Genomic DNA, 19,873 nt, shown 5'->3' with positions numbered 1-19,873 from the left:
GGAATTCACCTACAAATTATTAAATTACTATTAATATTAAGTTAAGTATAATTTTTTGTAAAATCAACATAAATTTATTTAAAAAACTGACCTTGATCAATCTAGTCTATCTTTCATTTTCAACTATAACCATGCCCGTCTCAACATTGAATCACACGCCTGTTTCTCCTAACAAACTCATAAAGGCTCTGTAGTTTACCCTCATGTGGTTGAATTTGCTCTTAAGTTGTTTCATTTCATAGTTCTTGCCTGTACGGATAGTCATGCCTTTCCGTATATTCTTCCAACCATTTGGAGTAAAAGTTGTGTTATTCCGATTACCAACATAGACTTCTTTTTCCATATAGATGATGAAAGTTTCAAGATGAGATTCATCCCATACTAGTTTTCCATCATCGGTATTGTCTGTAAGGTCCTTTATTTCGGAGTCCACCACATTGTCTTGATATCCATCTAATTACATAGTTTTAATAAAAATGTGTTAAAAGGGTCATTAACAACTGTAATATCCTCTTAAGAAAGTACGAATACATTTACTAAGTTGTCATAATAATATGACTCATCATGACTTCTACAACTTCAGTATCAGTAGAAGTTTAATTTAACCATAATTGAATAAGTATTGATTACCGCTCAATTATTTGGTCTTGTTGATGTACTCTAGTCATAATAATATTGTGAGGATGTTTTATGCGTTTACACTTATAAATTTTCAACTGAGGGCAACGAATACCTCGTCTACTATAATTTTCAATTGAGGGCAACGAATACACTTATAATGGGGCCATCTAAGGTTTTGATAATTTTAAGAGAGGGTAGCCTAAGAATTATGAACATGTATGTATACAAAATAAAATAATAATCTAACTTATTTAGTGGATTAATTACCTTGATAATCTAATGTCTCCATAATTTAGGTAGTGACTGTGTTTTTGTGAAAGATGAATAATCCACCGGCCTCTTTCTAGCTAACTAACCTGATTACTTTGAATTTGAAAGTTGTATATATATACATTGAAAAAATATTGATGATGGATATTTGTGAATGCAGGATGATGTGGTTCATCCTGGGATTGTAAAAATGGAAAATGGTGTTGCAGCTAGGCGGAGTACTACTTTTGTAATTCAATAATGCTCTTCCATTTGTTTTTCCAAATAGTTTATGATGTAGACTCAGCATTCATCTAAATAACTGTCATGCTGGTTTTATGAGTCTCCTTTTGGGGATTTAGGATCGAATGTGTAAGCTCCTATTATTTTTATATCAAAAACTCTGTATAAATTCAATTTTATGCGTTAATTTGTTCCTTTGGCTTCAAATAACAATTATTAGACGTTTATATATATATATATATATATATATATATATATATATATATATATATTAATATGATGGATGAAAGCATCCTATCTCAAATCCAACAACAGCTTCTTGGAATTGAAAATCCCACAAAACATGCAAGATCAGTACAGTACCCCTCGTCATCAAACACACAATATGAGATGAATCCACCATTTAAGCCAATCAATTGGCTTCCCAACAGTTGATAAGCCACATTATAGTCACTAGGATATACGAAACAAAAAAATTAATTGTTTTCATAAAACTAAATCAATCAGACTGATCTCATTTATGTCACAGCACAACCAAATGTGATGAAGACTCAGCATACGAACTCACCGGTGATTGTGCAGAGAGCAGCGGCGAGGTATGGGCTCGCCGGAAAGAGCTTCACAGAGGTGAGACAGAGGGTTCCTTTCTTCAGATCTGCAAAATGAGCTCAGCGATTAGAAGCCCAATTTTTCGCGAGCGAGACTTTAATTTTATACACAGCACAACGAAATGTGATGAAGACTCAGCATACGAACTCATCGGTGAGAAGTGCAGAGAGCAGCGGCGAGGTATGGGTTTGCCGGAAAGAGCTTCACAGAGGTGAGACAACGGGTTCCTCTCTTCAAATCTGCAAAATGAGCCTAGCGATTTGAAGCCCGATTTTCCGCGAGTGAGACTTTAATTTTATACACAGTATATTTTGAAATGTGATGAAGACTCAGCATACGAACTCACCGGTGAGAAGTGCAGAGAGCAGCGGCGAGGTATGGGTTCGCCGGAAAGAGCTTCATAGAGGTGAGACAGCGGGTTCCTCTCTTCAAATCTACAAAATGAGCTTAGTGATTTGAAGCCCGATTTTCCTAAGCGAGACTTTAATTTTATACACAACACAAAGAAATGTGATGAAGACTCAGCATACGAACTCATCGGTAAGAAGTGCAGAGAGCAGCGGCGAGGTATGGGTTCGTCGGAAAGAGCTTCACAGAGGTGAGACAGCGAGTTCCTCTCTTCAGATCTGCAAAATAAGCTCAGCGATTTGAAGCCCGATCTTTAAACAACTAGACTTTAATTTTATACACAGCACAACGAAATGTGATGAAGACTCAGCATACGAACTTACCGGTGAGAAGTGATTAACTCTCGGAAAGCTTCAACCCCTAAACAGTGTATATCGCCTCTGTGAAGCTCATCCGGAGAACCCTAGAAATGTTCCACCAAATCTATTTATATGTGTTCTCAGAATGCATGAACTTTTGGCTGTTGTTCCAAGCTCTACAGTGAATAGTGGGCCGCTTATATTTTGGGTACACTTTGGAACACCAATTTCTTGTTCCGGAAATTGGCCCAATTCATGAAATTGTTCTTGCATTGTTCAATACAATACAGCCCATCTCCAAACAAATTGGTGTCCTCAATAGTGTCAGTTTGCATTGTAGGGAATAGCCCATCACAACATAGAGCATCCCCCAAACAGGGCCTTATTCTGTTCTAGGCTAGAGCAGTACACTACATCACACTACACTTCCCAAACGGGCCCTTAGTGTCATCACGAAAGCTCGGAAATGGTTTCTGAGATTATTTCTCTTAGATTGACAACTTCCTTTAAGGATCGAGTCATTTTTACATTTTTCGTTTTTTCGACATTATTCACTTTTCGTCCTTTCTCTATTTTGTCTTTTCCACATTTGTCACTTTTTGGCACAACCTCACTTTTTGTACTCGAAGTTGGTTTTTGACTTCGTGTATCCTCATTCTAAGTGGTTTTCACGAAATACATATCTTTACTTTTGCAGTAAAGTACTCTAGTTGCTCCCGATATCCATAGGGGCATGGATGCATAATTTTTCGGAATCTTTTTCTTTTCTTGGGGTGTTTTTCGTAAATATCTTTTGAAGATATTTTATTTCAGGGATTTTTAAGAAAATAATTTTGCAAGATATTTTCATTCTGGGTCATTAGTGCAGTTATCACTTTTTAGAGGGGCCATTGTGCGATTAAGGAAAGTTATTGCAAAAATGTCTCGTTTGAGCCTGGATCCTCGTATGTGATTCATTTTTACTTTATGTCAAGTCGTGTACTCTTAGAATTCCTTTCTGATCGTTTTTTCACAGTTTCAGGGTTTCTGGCCCCGGTTGCCGCCAAACTTGTTTGGGGCATAACTTTCTGCTCGGGACTCAGTTTTTGACACCGTTTCTTCCGTTGTTCATATTTTCTCATTTTAATTCTTTTTTGTTCACAGAGTTTTTTGTTTAAGGGTGTATGCTCAAATTCCACTTTTCCGGATCCGCCGAGGCCCTTTCGGGGCACTTTTAGGGTTTTTCTATAAATAGAAAGTCTTAAGAAGAAAAATCATTTTTTCTCTTCTTCTTCCTCTCTTTGGCCTGCAGCCATGGGAGCCCATGGGGCTGCCACATTCTTTCTCGTCTTTTGAGCTCCTTCCTTTATGTTTGTTTTGACGACGCGCATCTTTCCCCCTTATTAAAATTCATTTTTGGCCAATTTTTGAGTTCGAATTTGAGGCCAAGTTAGGATTTTGGTATGTCTTCCTTGGGGTTTAATGATCACGGCATTGTCCCCAACAAAACCCAGAAGTATTGTCGGATTCGGAGCAGTTTCATTTTGGTGGCTTTTGAGATTTTCATCTCAAATTGAGGTAGGGGGTGTCTTAGGCTTTTATTTATGTTGTATTGATGATTTTATAAGCTTATACAACTTGTATGCATATTTTGTATAAATCCTAGAATTTAATTTAATTATTTTCTTTGTATAGGATTTAATTCTCAAGGATGTTTATAACTTAGAATTAAAGTATAGCATGCTAGTAAATTTGGCCTTGGTATGGTTGTAGACATATATTAAATTTGGGTCATTTGAATAAGAATTGCAACTTTTATTTAGTATTTTTCTTTCATGAAAGATTAATTCCCATAGTCGTACCTTGCATGAAATTAACTTACGTTATACTTTTAAATTAAGTCTTGGTATGTTTTTTAACATACTTTAATTTTGGAGCATTTTGATGAGTTTGAAAATTTAGAGATATTAATTAAAATCGATTTAAGGGTTCCATTAGCTTAATTGAGTTTTAAAATTGATATTTGAAATGACTAGAACTTGTTTACTAGCACATATTAATTTGGGACCATTTGAAATTACTTTAGAAGTTAGAGATTTAATTATCATAATTTAATTAAATTCTACTTTGTTGTTCCATTGGTCTAATTAAGATTTTGAATGGATGTATGTAATGACCATGCAATATTGTTTAACATGTGTTAATTAGGGGTCATTTGATTAAGATTTGAAACTTAGGGAAATTAATTAGTTTATTTAATTAATTTTCGTTTCTATAGCATTAATGATTTAATCATGTGTTTGGCATTGGTTATATGTTTAAATCATAATTTTGGACTTGTATTAGATTCATGAGTTTATGTTTTCAATGTTGAAATATATTGTCATAGCGTGTAACGAATCGCACATTGAAGATTCGACATTTGTCATGTCACAGTAGTAGTGGATTTAGAACATGTATTGTATGTGTTTCTAAATTTGGTTGTGCACAGTAGATAGTTGGTTATCTTGTATATACATGTTGATATATATACGTTGTTGCATAACTTGTTGATTTTGGAAAGTTGGGGATGCCGTTGTTTGACTACGGCTAGGATATGGTTTTAGCATGGGGGATTGTCTTCTACAATCTAGTGCACACATTGGGAGGTTACCCGTGGGCTAATAACCCTAAAGTAACTATGGTGTCGGTCTGATCCGGCGTGACGTCCAAATGTCCACCTGATTTGATTTCGTATTTTATTTTAAGTTGATAACTAGATGATATCGCAACTTATTGTTCCTTATTTGATTTCCTATTTTGAGTTTCAAGATGTTAACCTTGATAAATCATACTTTATGCGTTGTATTGGAAGTTCCAATATTGGTTAAATTGCATCGATATCGTGATTCGTGATTTATTGTTCTAATGTAGCTTATAATGATTCTTTAGAATCATTTGGAACATAGACGCTAAGTGGCATGACCCACTTTAGTTGTTTTCGTATCTTGATTGCAAGTTGATACTTTTGAGAACCTATATCTTGTTTCGTTGTATAGTATGTTTTTATATTGTTTAATTGCATAAATATTGTAGTTTATGCTAGAAATGATCTAAGGTAGCTTAGGATAATCCCTGAGTCTCATTTTAACATAAACATTAGGTAGCATGAGCCCCTTTAACATGTTTCACCTTAAGGTGATATTATTGTAAAATACTAGATCTATGCATGTTCATCTCCTACGAGTAAACTTGTTTACTCACCCCAAAGTTACCGGGGTTTTGTTTCAGGTGCGAAGGCTTGGTTCGTGATGCTCATCTTTCCTTTGATGATTTGTGGCTTTTAAGTTTCTATTTCACGCAAATGTTAGCATGAAATGCCATTTTTGTAGCCATATATATCAAAACTTGTATCCTTGATTCCATATATGTAATATGTACATAAGTACACTATTTGTAATGTATTTGACATGTATAAGATGAGGTCATAGGCCAATGGTATCTAATTTGTATTCTATGCACTTTCGTTTTTAAGGTTCACTATGAAAATATTAAAGAAATGTTAAGTTTTGCTTCACCATGTTTGCATCGGGTGTGGGAATTCCATTATTTTTCTTTCGTAGGGTCTCTACGATCATGTATGAGGTGTGGCCAAGGGCCAAACACCATTTTGTACTAGGGTTTGCATTATGGTTTCATTTATTGCATTTAAGGCCATTTTTATTGAAAATTGAGGTTTGAGGGGTCATATTTTGCATTCAGGACATTTTGAAGCCGCGGACCATTGGGACGCGTCTTAAATGTCTTTTTACATTTGCGTGCATGTCCACATTTCACAAAACTCTCAAGTTTCAACTTTTGACCTATTTTTGGGCGATTTTATGAATTTTTATAAAAAATTCATGCATTTGGGTATCATTTTAAGTTCCACTTTGTTTTGGCATGTTTTGGATGTCTGCATGAGGGTAGGGAATGTTTTCAAACCTGTTTAGATCATGTTGAATGCATGTAGAACCTTAGAGACGGACCAGACACATTTCACACCCATTGCAGCAGCTTTTTCTGCTGCAGCAGATGTGTCGGTCGACTTATGAGGGCCATCAGCCAGCTAATAAACCTCGAGGGTCCATTCCAATAGGCTTTTTACGAGAATCATCGTTTCGACTGGCCGACAATTGGGTTTCGGTCAACCGATCCTTCCTGTAACCTTCTATTTTCAGCTTTTATTGGACAGCTTTGTTGCATCAACTTTGGAAGATCATATCATTTTCATTTTAAATCCAATCTAGGTCGTTCTTGAGTTTAAATTCAAGGGCTTGAAGTTAGCTTTCCTATGGTACCAATTACTCATCAAAACTCCATCTATAGTGTGAGTTATTCCAATTTTAGTGAGATAGGTTCGCGGTAACTCTTAAACGGAGAGGGCCACTTTATTTTAATTTATATTTTTTCCGTCTGGACTCAGAATCAAGCGATTCTTGAGTCTAAATTTGTTCATTTTTCGTTATCTTTCCAATGGCGTACACGGTGGCACCCATTTCAGTGTGAAATGACCATTTTGCCCTTGGTTCATTTCTTATCGGGTTTAGCATTCTTTCTTCATTGCTTGGCTTAATTGAGTTCCATAGCTTCATGGGGAGTCATTTTGGTGCCTTAGGGATGGCGTACATCTCTGGTGGCCATTTTGTTTCTTTTGATCCGTTATCAGATCATCTTTTCGGTTCATCACTGACGTACCGGGTTGAAAAACTTGAACCGTCACAGCAAATCTATAATTAGGGGTGGTAAATGGGCGGGTTGGATCGAATTTTGGCTGAGTTAAAAATGAGCAAGTCAAATATAGATCAAGATTCATATTCAGTTCGCACAGAACAGATTAAAAATTGACGGGTAAAAAATATATAGAGTCAACCCGTTATGACCCATGGACCCATTAAAAATTTTGATGTTTAAAAATATGAAAAAGGAAAATGTAATTTGCATATTTGTAATAAATAAATAAATAAATGACCAGTGAAACCCGCCCGACCCACCCAAAATATTGATGTTTAAAAAATAATTTTTAATTTTTTTTTTTGATATTTACAAACATGGAAAAGGAAAAGGAAAATGTAATTTGTATATTTGTTTAAAAAAAAAAAGACCCCTGAAACCTGTACGACCCGCCCAAAATATTGATGTTTAAAAAATAAAATTTTCTTAAAAATTTTGATGTTTAAAAACATGGAAAAAGAAAATGTAATTTGAATATTTGAAAAAAAAAAGAAAAGAAAAAAAAAAGACCTATGAAACTCGACCGACTCGCCTAAAATTTTGATGTTTAAAAACTAAAATTTTCTTAAAAAATTTGATGTTTACAAACATAGAAAAGAAAAACGTAATTTGTATATTTGTAAAAATAAGAAAAAATAATAATAATAATAAAATGGACCCGTGAAACCTGATCGACCCGCCCAAAATATTGATGCATAAAAATTAAATTTTATTAAAAATTTTTATGTTTACAAATATGGAAAAAGAAAATGTAATTTGCATATTTGAAAAAAATAATATATAATAATTTTGACCCGTAAAATCTGACCGACCTGCCCAAAATTTTAATGTTTAAAAATAAAATTTTCTTAAAAATTTTGGTGTTTACAAATATGGAAAAAGAAAATGTAATTTGCATATTTGAAAAAATAAAATAAAATAAAATTTGACCCATGAAACCTGACCGATCCGCCTAAAATTTTGATGTTTAAAAAATAATTTTTTCTTACAAATTTTGATGTTTACAAACATGGAAAAGGAAAACGTAATTTGTATATTTGTGGAAAAAAAAAAAGAAAAAAGAAGACCCGTGAAACCCGATCGACCTGCTCAAAATATTGATGTTTAAAAATAAAATTTTCTTAAAAATTTTGATGTTTACAAATATGGAAAAAGAAAATGTAATTTGCATATTTGAAAAAAAAAAAAAAATTACCAATGAAACTCGACCGACCTACCCAAAAGTTTGATGTTTAAAAAATAAAATTTTATTTAAAAATTTGATGTTTATAAACATAGAAAAGGAAAATGTAATTTGTATATATGTTAAAAAAAATAAAGAAAAAAAAAAGACCCGTGAAACCCGCACGACCCGCCCCGCCCAACTTGCAGCCCTTCGTGAGAGAGAGAAATGAGTTGAATGTAATATAGAATAGATGTGTGTTGTGTGTCTATTATGTGATGGGTGAAATATGGGTAACCATATCCAACCCATCTTGACCCTAAAATTAAGTGGTTAAAAATTACCCAACCCATTTTTGACCCATCTTAAATATGGTTCACCCATAACCATTAAAAAGCGGGCAGATATGGGCGGGTTGATGGTTTCTAACCCATTTTGCCACCCCTATCTATAACATAGTCAAGACAAAAACAAGAACCCCAGACAACAAACCGAAACTAACACCAAAACTCAAGGCAACAGCCTTGACAGCAACCCAATACTTCAACTAGTTTCAAATAATTTGGGCTGATAAGCCCCTACAAGTAGCGCAAGCTGTGTAGCAAAGGCCTGAGACGGAGACCATTTTGAGTTACATGATTCCCCATTTTGAGCATGCACCAGACTTACCAGAGGAATCGGATTGATGACTTACCACAAAAGTTGGGGATAGAAAAAGATAAAAGAAGAGCACTAACCACCCCCAATTCTTCCTCAGACATAAGATATAAGTTTTACATATCTGGTTTAAGAGAGACTCCAGTGTATTTAACCGAAGCACAAAACCTACTAGAGGAGTTGAGAAATTTGACTGAGAGGCAATATGACGTCGCTTATGTGGCGTGAAATCTATTAGGGTGTGTTTGGATAGATAGGGGAGAAAAGAAAAGAAAAAATAGTATTAGTTAGGAGAAAAAAGAAAAGAAAAGAAAGGATATAGTAATAATTTATATTTGTGTTTGGATAGATAGGGGAGAAAAGGAAAGAAATGATAGTTATCCTTATTTGGATAAGATAAAGAAAATAAAAGAAAGGATAATGACTAAATTACTGTCCTACCCTTTTATAACTACTTCACACATTTTATGTATAATGATTTATGGAGGGTATTTTTGGTATTACGAATTATTCACTTTTTCCACTATCCTTTCTCTCCCTATTTTCTCAAATTAAGAGAGAAAACAAATGAGAGATAGGGAGGGATAACTATCCCTCCCTATCTTTCCCTATCCTCTCTTTTTTCTCCACTTAAGCCATCCAAACACACTCTCACCCTATCCTTTCTTTTCTCTCCCTATCCCTCCAAATCAACCCTACCAAACATACCCTTAGGCCCTGTTTGGTTTGTGTAGTGTAGTGTTTTGTGTTGTTCCCTACAGTGCTACAGTACCCATTTTCAGAACACATGTTGTTTGGCCTGCCTTGTTGTGTTCTCAACAGTAGTGGAACATTTTCAGAACAAATTCAACATTTGGCCCAAATGCTGGAACAACAATTTGGTGTTCTATGTTGTTCTAGGCCCATATATATTTTTTTATTTTTATTTTTTTACTATAGCGGAGATAATAATAATTTTTTTTGGGCAAATCATTTCAGCCTCCCAATCGCCTCCGTCTCTATTCTCGTTTTCAACTCTGGAACTTGCTCCATCTCTCTCTCTCCAACTGTAAACACAAAATCTACAAGGATCAGAAGTTCAAAACTCGCCTCCATCTGTATTCTCGTTCTCAACTCTGGAACTTGCCCCCCCTCTCTCTCTCTCTTTGCAATTGCAAACTACAAAATCTACATGAATCAGAAGTTCAAAATCTACAAAATCTTCAGATCTATGAAGTTGAAAACCCATATCGGCATATCATTTCAGATTATTCAAAAAATCAAAACTCATATCTTTCAGTTTCCATCGCCCGCTATTCCAGTTCCGGTTCGCTGTTCGTAAGCTTTGTAATTCTTGTTTGTATGGGTTTTGATTGTGTGTATGGGTTTTGTTTTATTTTTTTCAGATTGTGTGTATGGGTCTGCTGTTCCAGTTCTGGTACGCCGTTCGCGAGCTTTGTAATTCTTGTTTGTATGTGTTTTGTTTTAATTTTTTTTAAGGCAAATCATTTCGGCCTCCCAAACGCCTCCATCTCTATTCTCCCTCTCTCTCTCTGTGCAACTGCAAACTTGTATGGGTTTTGTTTTAATTTTTTTTAGGGCAAATCATTTCAGCCTCCCAAACGCCTCCATCTCTATTCTCGTTCTCAACTCTGCAAATCCATTTTTAGGGCAAATCATTTCAGCTCCCAATTGCCCTAGTCTCTCTCTCTTTGCAACTGCAATTTTGTGTGTATGGGTTTTGTTTTAATTTTTTTTCTAAATCAACTAATCAAACTCTGCAATTCTTGTTTTGCAAAACTAATCAAGCTCTATAATTAATTAATTTTAATCATGAAAAAAAAAATAATAATTTCTATTCCAAAATTCTCACTCCAAATTTTCATCTCAAACATGTTTTGTTCTCATTTTAGAATACTACATCACAAAACACTTGTTATGTTCTAAGTTATAGCATTATACTACACCACACAACACTTCCCAAACGGGCCCTTAGCATCAGAAACCAATAATGTTTATCGAGGATGACGTCACGAAAGAAAGCGCATAGGTGACGTTCCACCGTGACCACACAGAATAGGATTTGGTGTGCAAAGTCCATGTGATTTACCAAACCAAGAAACATAATGATTGTGGGGGCCAGAAACAGAGCTCGAGGCTACAAATGCCCATGCCCCACCAAACCCCACAACGTATCTCCCAGAGTACGCGTCGGCAACAACAATCCCACCTAATCGGTAATATATGTCGCCAGCCAGTGAAACCCAACCTCCAACCAACCCAAGGACTTCTGATTGTGAAAACTTCGGCCAGAGAAAACCAACAAGTGGAGAGGAACGATCAGCATCACCAACCAATATACGCTCCACACTCGATAAAATTTCAGAAAAAGCACCAAAATAGCAACTCTGAAGAGAACTCGCAACAACGATAGCTATATGATACCTAAGAGATGTTTTCGACGTTGGCATACTTCACCACTGGCCAGCAAATTAGATCTTTAAACATCCTAAATTCGAGCACGACCATGCAAGAGAGGCATAAAACTATAGATCATAAATACGACCATAACCTCCACCATACTAACCATATACCCACACCAGCTAGTCATCCAATAAACTTTCAAAATAGATAGACTCAAAGGGAAATATAACATAAGATCAAGTAACGATATGATACTCCACCAGATCCGAAGGAATATAATGAAATTGGCTAGAGCGATACGAAACGAGGAATAGCTACAAACATTCGACATAACGATTCTAGAATTGGAGACACAATCCAAACTACAGATGATTAGAAGAGCAAAGAGATGTAAAATTATTTATTTAATTGTGGCCCACATGATTTGGACATGTGACATATTACTTAGTGGCTAAGTAAATAGATATCAATTAATATTATTTATTCTTGGTCAACTTATAATTACCTTTTTGGTAATTACTTATTGGAGAAGTGTTTTCCTTTTTTATTTCTTACTTTGATGGAAAGTAGAATTATGTTACTAAAAGGAAAATTGGTCCTCTTTCTGCCTTTATAAAAGTGCATATACTCTATCAATTATGTACATTAATGATACAACACGTAAAAGTTTTATGTGTGCAAAAGGCCAAGAGAGAGAAACCAGTTTCCACCTTTGCCTGTTGATCAGAGTTGCAGATTAGTTCGTGGTTAAAGGATCTAGACGTTGGATTTAATCTCAACATGGGTTGATATCATGAATCGAGGTATTTATATCTAACAATTTATTTATGCATTATAGATATGTGAAAATCATGAAGTTCTAAGATATAGGATTCATGTAAATTTGTGATTAATGGCTTAACATAAATTATTAAAGTTTACATGTGGTATCAGAGCTTAAGGTTTAGGAACTCATGATTTTCCTCTAAAGTTGCATAAATAAAAAAATAAAAAATAAAAAATAAAAAATAAATAATTGTATAATTTATTTTTTATAAAATTCGCACACATATATATTTAATGATTATATAATCCATTCTAATTAGGCTCATGGGAATAATTGTTTAATATCTGATTAATCTCCTAGTGGGTTTGTTTTGATCAGTTTGTATAGCAAACAATTTATTTGCTACTTTGATTTTCGAGCATGATTGAATTGGTTGGAAGGGTGTTAATTGATTCATGTATAGATCTACAGTACAAGTGATTCATGCACATGCACATGTGAGGAATTTTGCTTTGATGATTGTTTTTTTTGTCTTATATGAATATTTTAAATAAAGTAATTAAAAGTATAATTAATAATATAATTGAATATTAATATTCAACTTATGTGTTTATTTTGTTTATACCATTATACTGATTATTTTGTATAAACATTGGCTTAATTAATTACACATTGATGTTACCCGAAAGGTCCTTGAATCATATATGTCATGAACAGTATTTTATTTAGTAATTAAATAATTACTTACTTAAGTTTTATTTTATTTTATTTTATTTGGAATTGAATCTCTAAAATAATATGTGAGTTTAAAATTTTAATTTTATTGGACACATAAATAAATTATTGTATTTGTACCTATACATACATACATGATGAAGAATCAATTTTAGATTGATTCAATTATAATTTTCAAGTCCGAAAATAAAAATAACATATTTTATTATGTATATAGAGTAAAAGGATAATTTTTTATTGAATTTTTGGATTATTAAGTTTATAAGATCGAACCTACCTAAATTTGGATCGATTAGTATGAGTATGTGTGTATAATGTTAAATGGGTAAATTAATGATAAATTAGTAACTAGCTAATTTAATATTCATGTTATGTGAGGGTTAGTAGCTACCAAAGTGGCCTAACCATAATGATTGATGAATATTAATTTTTTAGTAGACATATTAATGATAAATTAGTTACTAACTAATTTAATATTCATATTATGTAAAGGTTGGTAACTACCAAAGTGGCGTAACCATAATGGTTGATGAATATTAATTTCAGTAGTAAACATAATTGCAATATTTCATGAATTATGATATTTATTATTTTTTGTGATATTCATGAATATTGAGTTTATTTAATTATGAGAAATAATTCTTCAAAGGGAATTGATTTTCAAGTGATTAAATGAAAATTAAGGGATTGCATGTATTTTTTAATTAAGTAGATATAGGATATCCAAATGTAACTTATCTGTTTAATTAAATAATACATCACCAATGAATGTATACATATAAATACAAATAAGCATTATTATTAGTATTTTATAACTGCCACCCAAAGGGGTATTATAGTTATACATTGTATTTATATTTTTTAAGTTATAAAAACGTGTTGTTAACTCAAAGCATTATTGTTGTGAGCATTTTATCTTATTATATTTGTTTTATTATATCTCTTAATGTGCATGTTACATCTGTTCTGATTCTCAATATGACTAACTTCTCATAATGAAATGAGTAAGTTGAGTTCAAAATTTAGATATGTTAAATCTTGATTTAGCATTTTAAATTGAGAAATGTACTGTTATTACTGATAAAGACAGTGAGGGAGAAAAAAATTCTCCATAAAGTTTGGGAGAGATCGAACAAATTAAGTATTATAGTTATGTGAATAATTGTTTCCCATAGTGATAGTGTTAAGGAATATTTTTGACTAGAAGAATGTTTTCGTATTGTAGATAAATATCTAAAACGAAAATTATTAATTTATATCACTACTATGCATTTTTATTGGTATTCTTACCATGTATGGGTATGTTATTAAAATGAGCAATGTTGCTACAAAATTGAGAACCTTATGGATGATTGACCGGGTCCTTTATAAGGGTCGCGATACCAAGTCAAGCTTGAAGAGTTGTGTGTGTTTAGGAGGTGGCCAAGTTTTACATTTATAAAAAGTCACTACTACCTTTCTCTATATAAAATATAGATAGGGCGAGTAGGGATCGTCCCAAGGGATTTGATGGTGTATCGAATTGTGAATTATGGTAATTAGGGTTAGTAGGTCAAGTGATCACACAATTGGTTGGTTGGTTGATTAAGCTAAATTGAATTCAACTAAATAAAATAATATGAGGTAAACAAGAGAGAGAGGTCTTGGGGTGTAGAGATCACCACCAAGCAATACTTTTCTATACTACTAACAAGTGATCAATTGAGGGTAATGGGTGTGTTGCAATATGATAAGGGTGTGTGTGCATTAGGTTGATTCAATAGGCAAGGATGACAAATCAAGCAAGTATTGTCTAAACGTCATGTGAAGAGCACAATATATCTAAGCAATAGAGCATATATTGTCTAGACAACATGGGGATAGTACAATAGATCAAAACAAGTCATTAATCCTTCATTAAGCTCACAATCCACATGCAACACAATATTAGAGGAATATGCCATTTGGACTCACAAACATGGAACATCAAACATCAAGAGTAGATTGTCCTCCCATCTAACATTATACTACCACTACACTAAATCTACACTACTAGCATGAAAATAAAGCTATCTAGACTAGGGGAGAGGCACAAACCATCAAGAATAGGCATAAACCATCAAATGAACCAAAATCGCATTCATTAAGCATATTATCTTGATAATCTCTAGATCTATAGCATCAATACACATAGACATGCATCAAAAACACTAAATCTAGAGATAAACACATGAATATCCTACTCTAGCATACATAGACATATGGGTAGAATAGAATAGTCAATTGGAAGCATTAAACCATACAAACCATGAAATAATCAAGATTTATATATACATGAATATCAAGATGTATCATATAACACTAATCCCTCAATAATACACAAGATTAGAGTATAGAAAGCATGCTTAGGGCTAACTCTAGCCCCAAGAAGATGTCTAGCCACTCATGGTAGTGATGATCCAACCCTCAAGGGCTAACTCCATGGCTGCTCCTTGTAGATGAAGATCTCCTCCAATGGTTGCTCTAGCTTCCTCCCTTCTTCCTCTCCAAGAATAGCCTCCAAGATGATTTTCAATGTGTGACAAGAGACTCTAGACTCCTCACCAAAAAGTGTATCATATTCCTTATATAGGTAGGTCAAATACACCCTATGATGAGCTGTGGTCGTGCAAGGCATATTCTCCAATGATTGGGTGAAGGACGGAATAAATGAGCTGGACTTTAACTTTTTCTCGCTGGAGGAAGTTCGATCGATCGAACCTTAACTTGGATCGATCGAAAATGGGTTCGATCGATCGAACTGCATCTTGGATCGATCGAAGTGGTCTGACTCCTCCGGATAAGAACAAGGCTGAGATATTTCGAAGATATTTATGGGGAAAAGGACAAAAGTGGTTGGTAGGCGTACAGCTGTGGATAAGATCAATCATTTGAATAGGACAAAATAGGGTTCGATCGATCGAAGGTGATGTTGGATCGATCGAACTTGGAATTTCAGCAAAGGCCAAGGTTGGATCTATCGAGAAGTACTGTGATCGATCATAGATGTTCGATCGATCGAACTCTAAGTTGGATCGATCGAACTTTTCAGCTGCACAACTTTGATTCCTTTTTGCTCCTTGTTTTCTCCACTTTGCTCCCTCCTTTGGTTTATCTCAAGATTGCTTCAATTAAGCTCTTATTTGGCTAAGTTAGCTCAATTTTGGGATTAGTGCCTGAAAATATAAATAACACGTAACAAGTCTAAAACGGCAAAGTAAGATAGATAAAGGTACTAGAATGCTTAAGCTTAACGGGTTTAAATGCGCACTTTTCAGTGCTCATCAATGATTGTGGATGAAAATTTTCTTATTCAATTTATACTCTCAATTTTTTGTCTATTCAGTATAGGTCATTTCAAATTTACATTATTAAGACAAGTGGAAAGTGATTTAATTGACAATTATGTTAATTTAGGAGGAGACAAGACTTAGATAGCAAGGTAATCATTATGTTCATCTGATGACTTAAGAAGTTATAAATAAATTTTGGGAATAAACTTGAAAAAAGCATTAAGTGAGTAACACCTAAAATTAAAAGATTTAGGTCAATTTGCTAAAGAAAGGAATGTAATAATGAAAAAGTATCATTAATGTATTGAACACTTTTAGAAAGATTACATTGAATATAAAGAATGATTCGAAAAAGAATGGTAAGCTTTTGGCGTTTGTATATTTCGAATTACTTATTGAAATTATTTCTAATACATGATAGGTTGACTTAAGTACTAATGTTTATGTTTCTAATAGATGCAAGAATTTCTTATGGCCTAAATCACAAATTCAAATAAGAATTTCTCATTTATGATAATTGGGAAAAAGTTTTGTTGAAACTATTGTGACATTATGTTTAATGTTAAATAGTGGATTTTATTTAAATTATTTTAAACTTTTTATATTTATTCAATTTCCTATAATTTGATTTTATTTCAAAACTTTTTGTTAATGGTTTTTCATTTAAATTTGGTAATGATGTTTATTCAAGAAATTCTAATTTGTGAGTTATGGTATTATTGTTGATGATTTATATAAATTCAAACTTGATAGTTTATTTATTAAAAAACCTTTTGATCTTTCATCATAATGTTAGAATTAAGCATAGCTCAATTAATAGAAAATTTATTTTTCTTGTGGCATAAAAGACTATCTCACTATCTAGTAAAATGTTAGGAAAATTAGTAAAGAATGTGATTTTTCTGAATCTAAACTTTACTGATTTTGGTGTGTGTGTAGATTGTATTAAGGGTAAACAAACCAAACACACAAAGAAATGAGCCACAAGAAATACAGAGTTTCTTGAAATAATTCATACAGACATTTGTAGACCTTCTGATGTTCTATCTTTTGGAGGAGAAAAATATTTTATCGTATTTATAGTTGATTTTTCACATTATGGATATATCTATTTGTTAGATGAAAAATCTCAAGCAGTGGGTGTTCTTGAAGTATACATGAATGAGGTTGCAAAACAACTAGATAGAAAAGTGGAAATCATAAGGTCATATAGAGGTGGTAAATATTATGGAAAGTATGATAAAATGGGTTAATACTCTAACCGTTTGCTAAACTCCTTAAAATATATGGCATTTGTGCTCAATACACTTTGCTATACATGCTACAGCAAAAACGTGTAGCTGTAATACATAATCGTACTCTTATAGAATTGGTTAGGAGTATGTTAAGTAATTTCTCGTTACCCATAATGTTGTGGATGTTAAGTAATCTAAAGGGTACAAGTTTTACTATCCTAAACATAGTACGATAATTATTGAAACCAGTAATGTCAAATTCATTGAGAATGGTGAAGTCAGTGGGAGTAATAAAAAATAAGAATTTGATTATTCCAGAAGTTAGAGTACAAATCTCTTTACCCATAACTTCTAAGGAAGTATTTGTTCATTCAATTATTGAACCGTATAACAACGAAGAACAATTGAATGATCAACAACTCTATAATGAGATTATCACCAATGAATAGATTGTAGAAGAATCATAAGGAATAACATTAAGACGATTTCAAAGAGAAAGGAGTTCTGCTATTCTGGATGACTATGTGATATATCTGTAAGAATTTAATTTTGATATATAGTGAGATATATACGGATCCGGTTACATATTCACAAGCCATTAACAGTAATGATTTTACTAAATGGATTAGTGCCATGAATGAAGAGATTATAAAGAAACATTTTCTCCAATATCTAAGAAGGAATCTTTTAAAATATCATGGCATTAGTAACTTATTATGATTTAGAGTTACATTAAATGAATGTGAATACAACTTTCATGAATGGGAGTTTATAAGAGAAAGTCCATATGGAACAACCTGAAGGTTTCACATTAGAGGGTAAAAGATTCATGGTCTGTAAACTTAAGATGCCAATATATGGATTTAAACAAGCTTTCTAACAATGGTATATTAAGTTTAATGATACCATTATTTCTTTTGGTTTTAAGAAAAATACTGTTAATCAGTGTATATACTAGAAGGTTAGTGGGAGTAAGTTTATATTTCTGATTCTATATATTGATGATATTTTATTTGGTAGTAGTGATCTTAGTTTATTATATAAAACTAAAAGTTATCTCTAAAAACTTTGAAATGAAAGATATGAATGAGACATCCTACGTGATAGTAATATAAATATTTTATAATTGATCACGCGAATTTTTAGGATTATTTCAGAAATCATATATTGAAAGAGTTCTAGAAAGATTTGGTATGGAATATTATTCAACCAGTATTGTTTCATACATAAAAGGGGATAAATTCAGCCTAATGCAATCCCAAAGAATGAGTTAGCTAGAAGGTAAAGAAGCGAAAAATATTCCTTATGCATATATTGTGGAGTTTGATGTATATACAAGTTGGTATGTGATAAAAGATTATATGCTCACATTTATGAATATATTTTTTAATTGATTATTTGTTTCTTTTGGCTGGAAGAACAATATTATGAAAAAGTGTAAAGTAATTTTTTATTACTTTGTCTATTATGAATTTTTAATTAGTAGCATGATTTGAGGCTACAATTTATTATTGCTGAATTAATTTCAGGATTTGGAGTTATGGGTATCATTTTTCAAATTGCTGAAAATTTATGCTGCAATTATTGATCTTCTTGTATGAAAAATGATAGGTATTTTAAAGTTGAAATACTTTATCATTAAAGAAGATGTTTAGAAACAACGAATATCTATTGAATATATAAACACACAACTTATAATTGCAATCCATTAACGAATGGACTACCACCCAAAACATTTATGGAACATGTTAAAAGAATGGGTCTTGAATGTAGTCAATGATGATTATTTTTTAATTGTGGATTGCTTATCAGTGCTTATATATATTTGACATTTTGCGCTCATTAAATGTGTTTCTGATATTTCCTATTAGTTAATATACATGTACATATTACTTTAATAAGTGGTAATATGAATAGTCTTGAAAAAGACATTATTGTTAGATCATTATTGATACTTCTCATTTATAGACTATGTTGAATAGGTTACTAGTGTTGTGGTACATGGAAGGGACTGTGTCATTTAGGGACATACAACCGCCATGACTCACATTGGTATAGTTTGTTTACCATGGTATTTATGATGACCAACTTAATACTTTAATCTGATTTATGGTGCACACTAATGACTATTTTACTAAACCACTACAGAAATTATCATATGTGCCAAGTGGGAGAATATAAGATTATTTATTTAATTGTGACCCACATGATTCGGACATGTGACATATTACTTGGTGGCTAAGTAAATGGATATCAATTAAGATTATTTATTCTTGGTCAACTTATAATTACCTTTTTGGTAATTACTTATTGGAGAAGTGTTTTCCTTTCTTATTTCTTACTTTGATGGAAAGTAGAATTATATTACTAAAAGGAGAACTAGTTCCCTCTCTGCCTTTATAAAAGTGCATATACTTCATCAATTATGTACGATTAATGATACA

This window comes from Cornus florida, unplaced genomic scaffold (assembly GCF_030987335.1).
Source record: "Cornus florida cultivar Cherokee Brave unplaced genomic scaffold, ASM3098733v1 CherokeeBrave_3.0.0_Hap2_Chr05, whole genome shotgun sequence".
Classification (NCBI taxonomy): Eukaryota; Viridiplantae; Streptophyta; class Magnoliopsida; order Cornales; family Cornaceae; genus Cornus; species Cornus florida.
Note: the sequence above shows the minus strand (reverse complement) of the source record.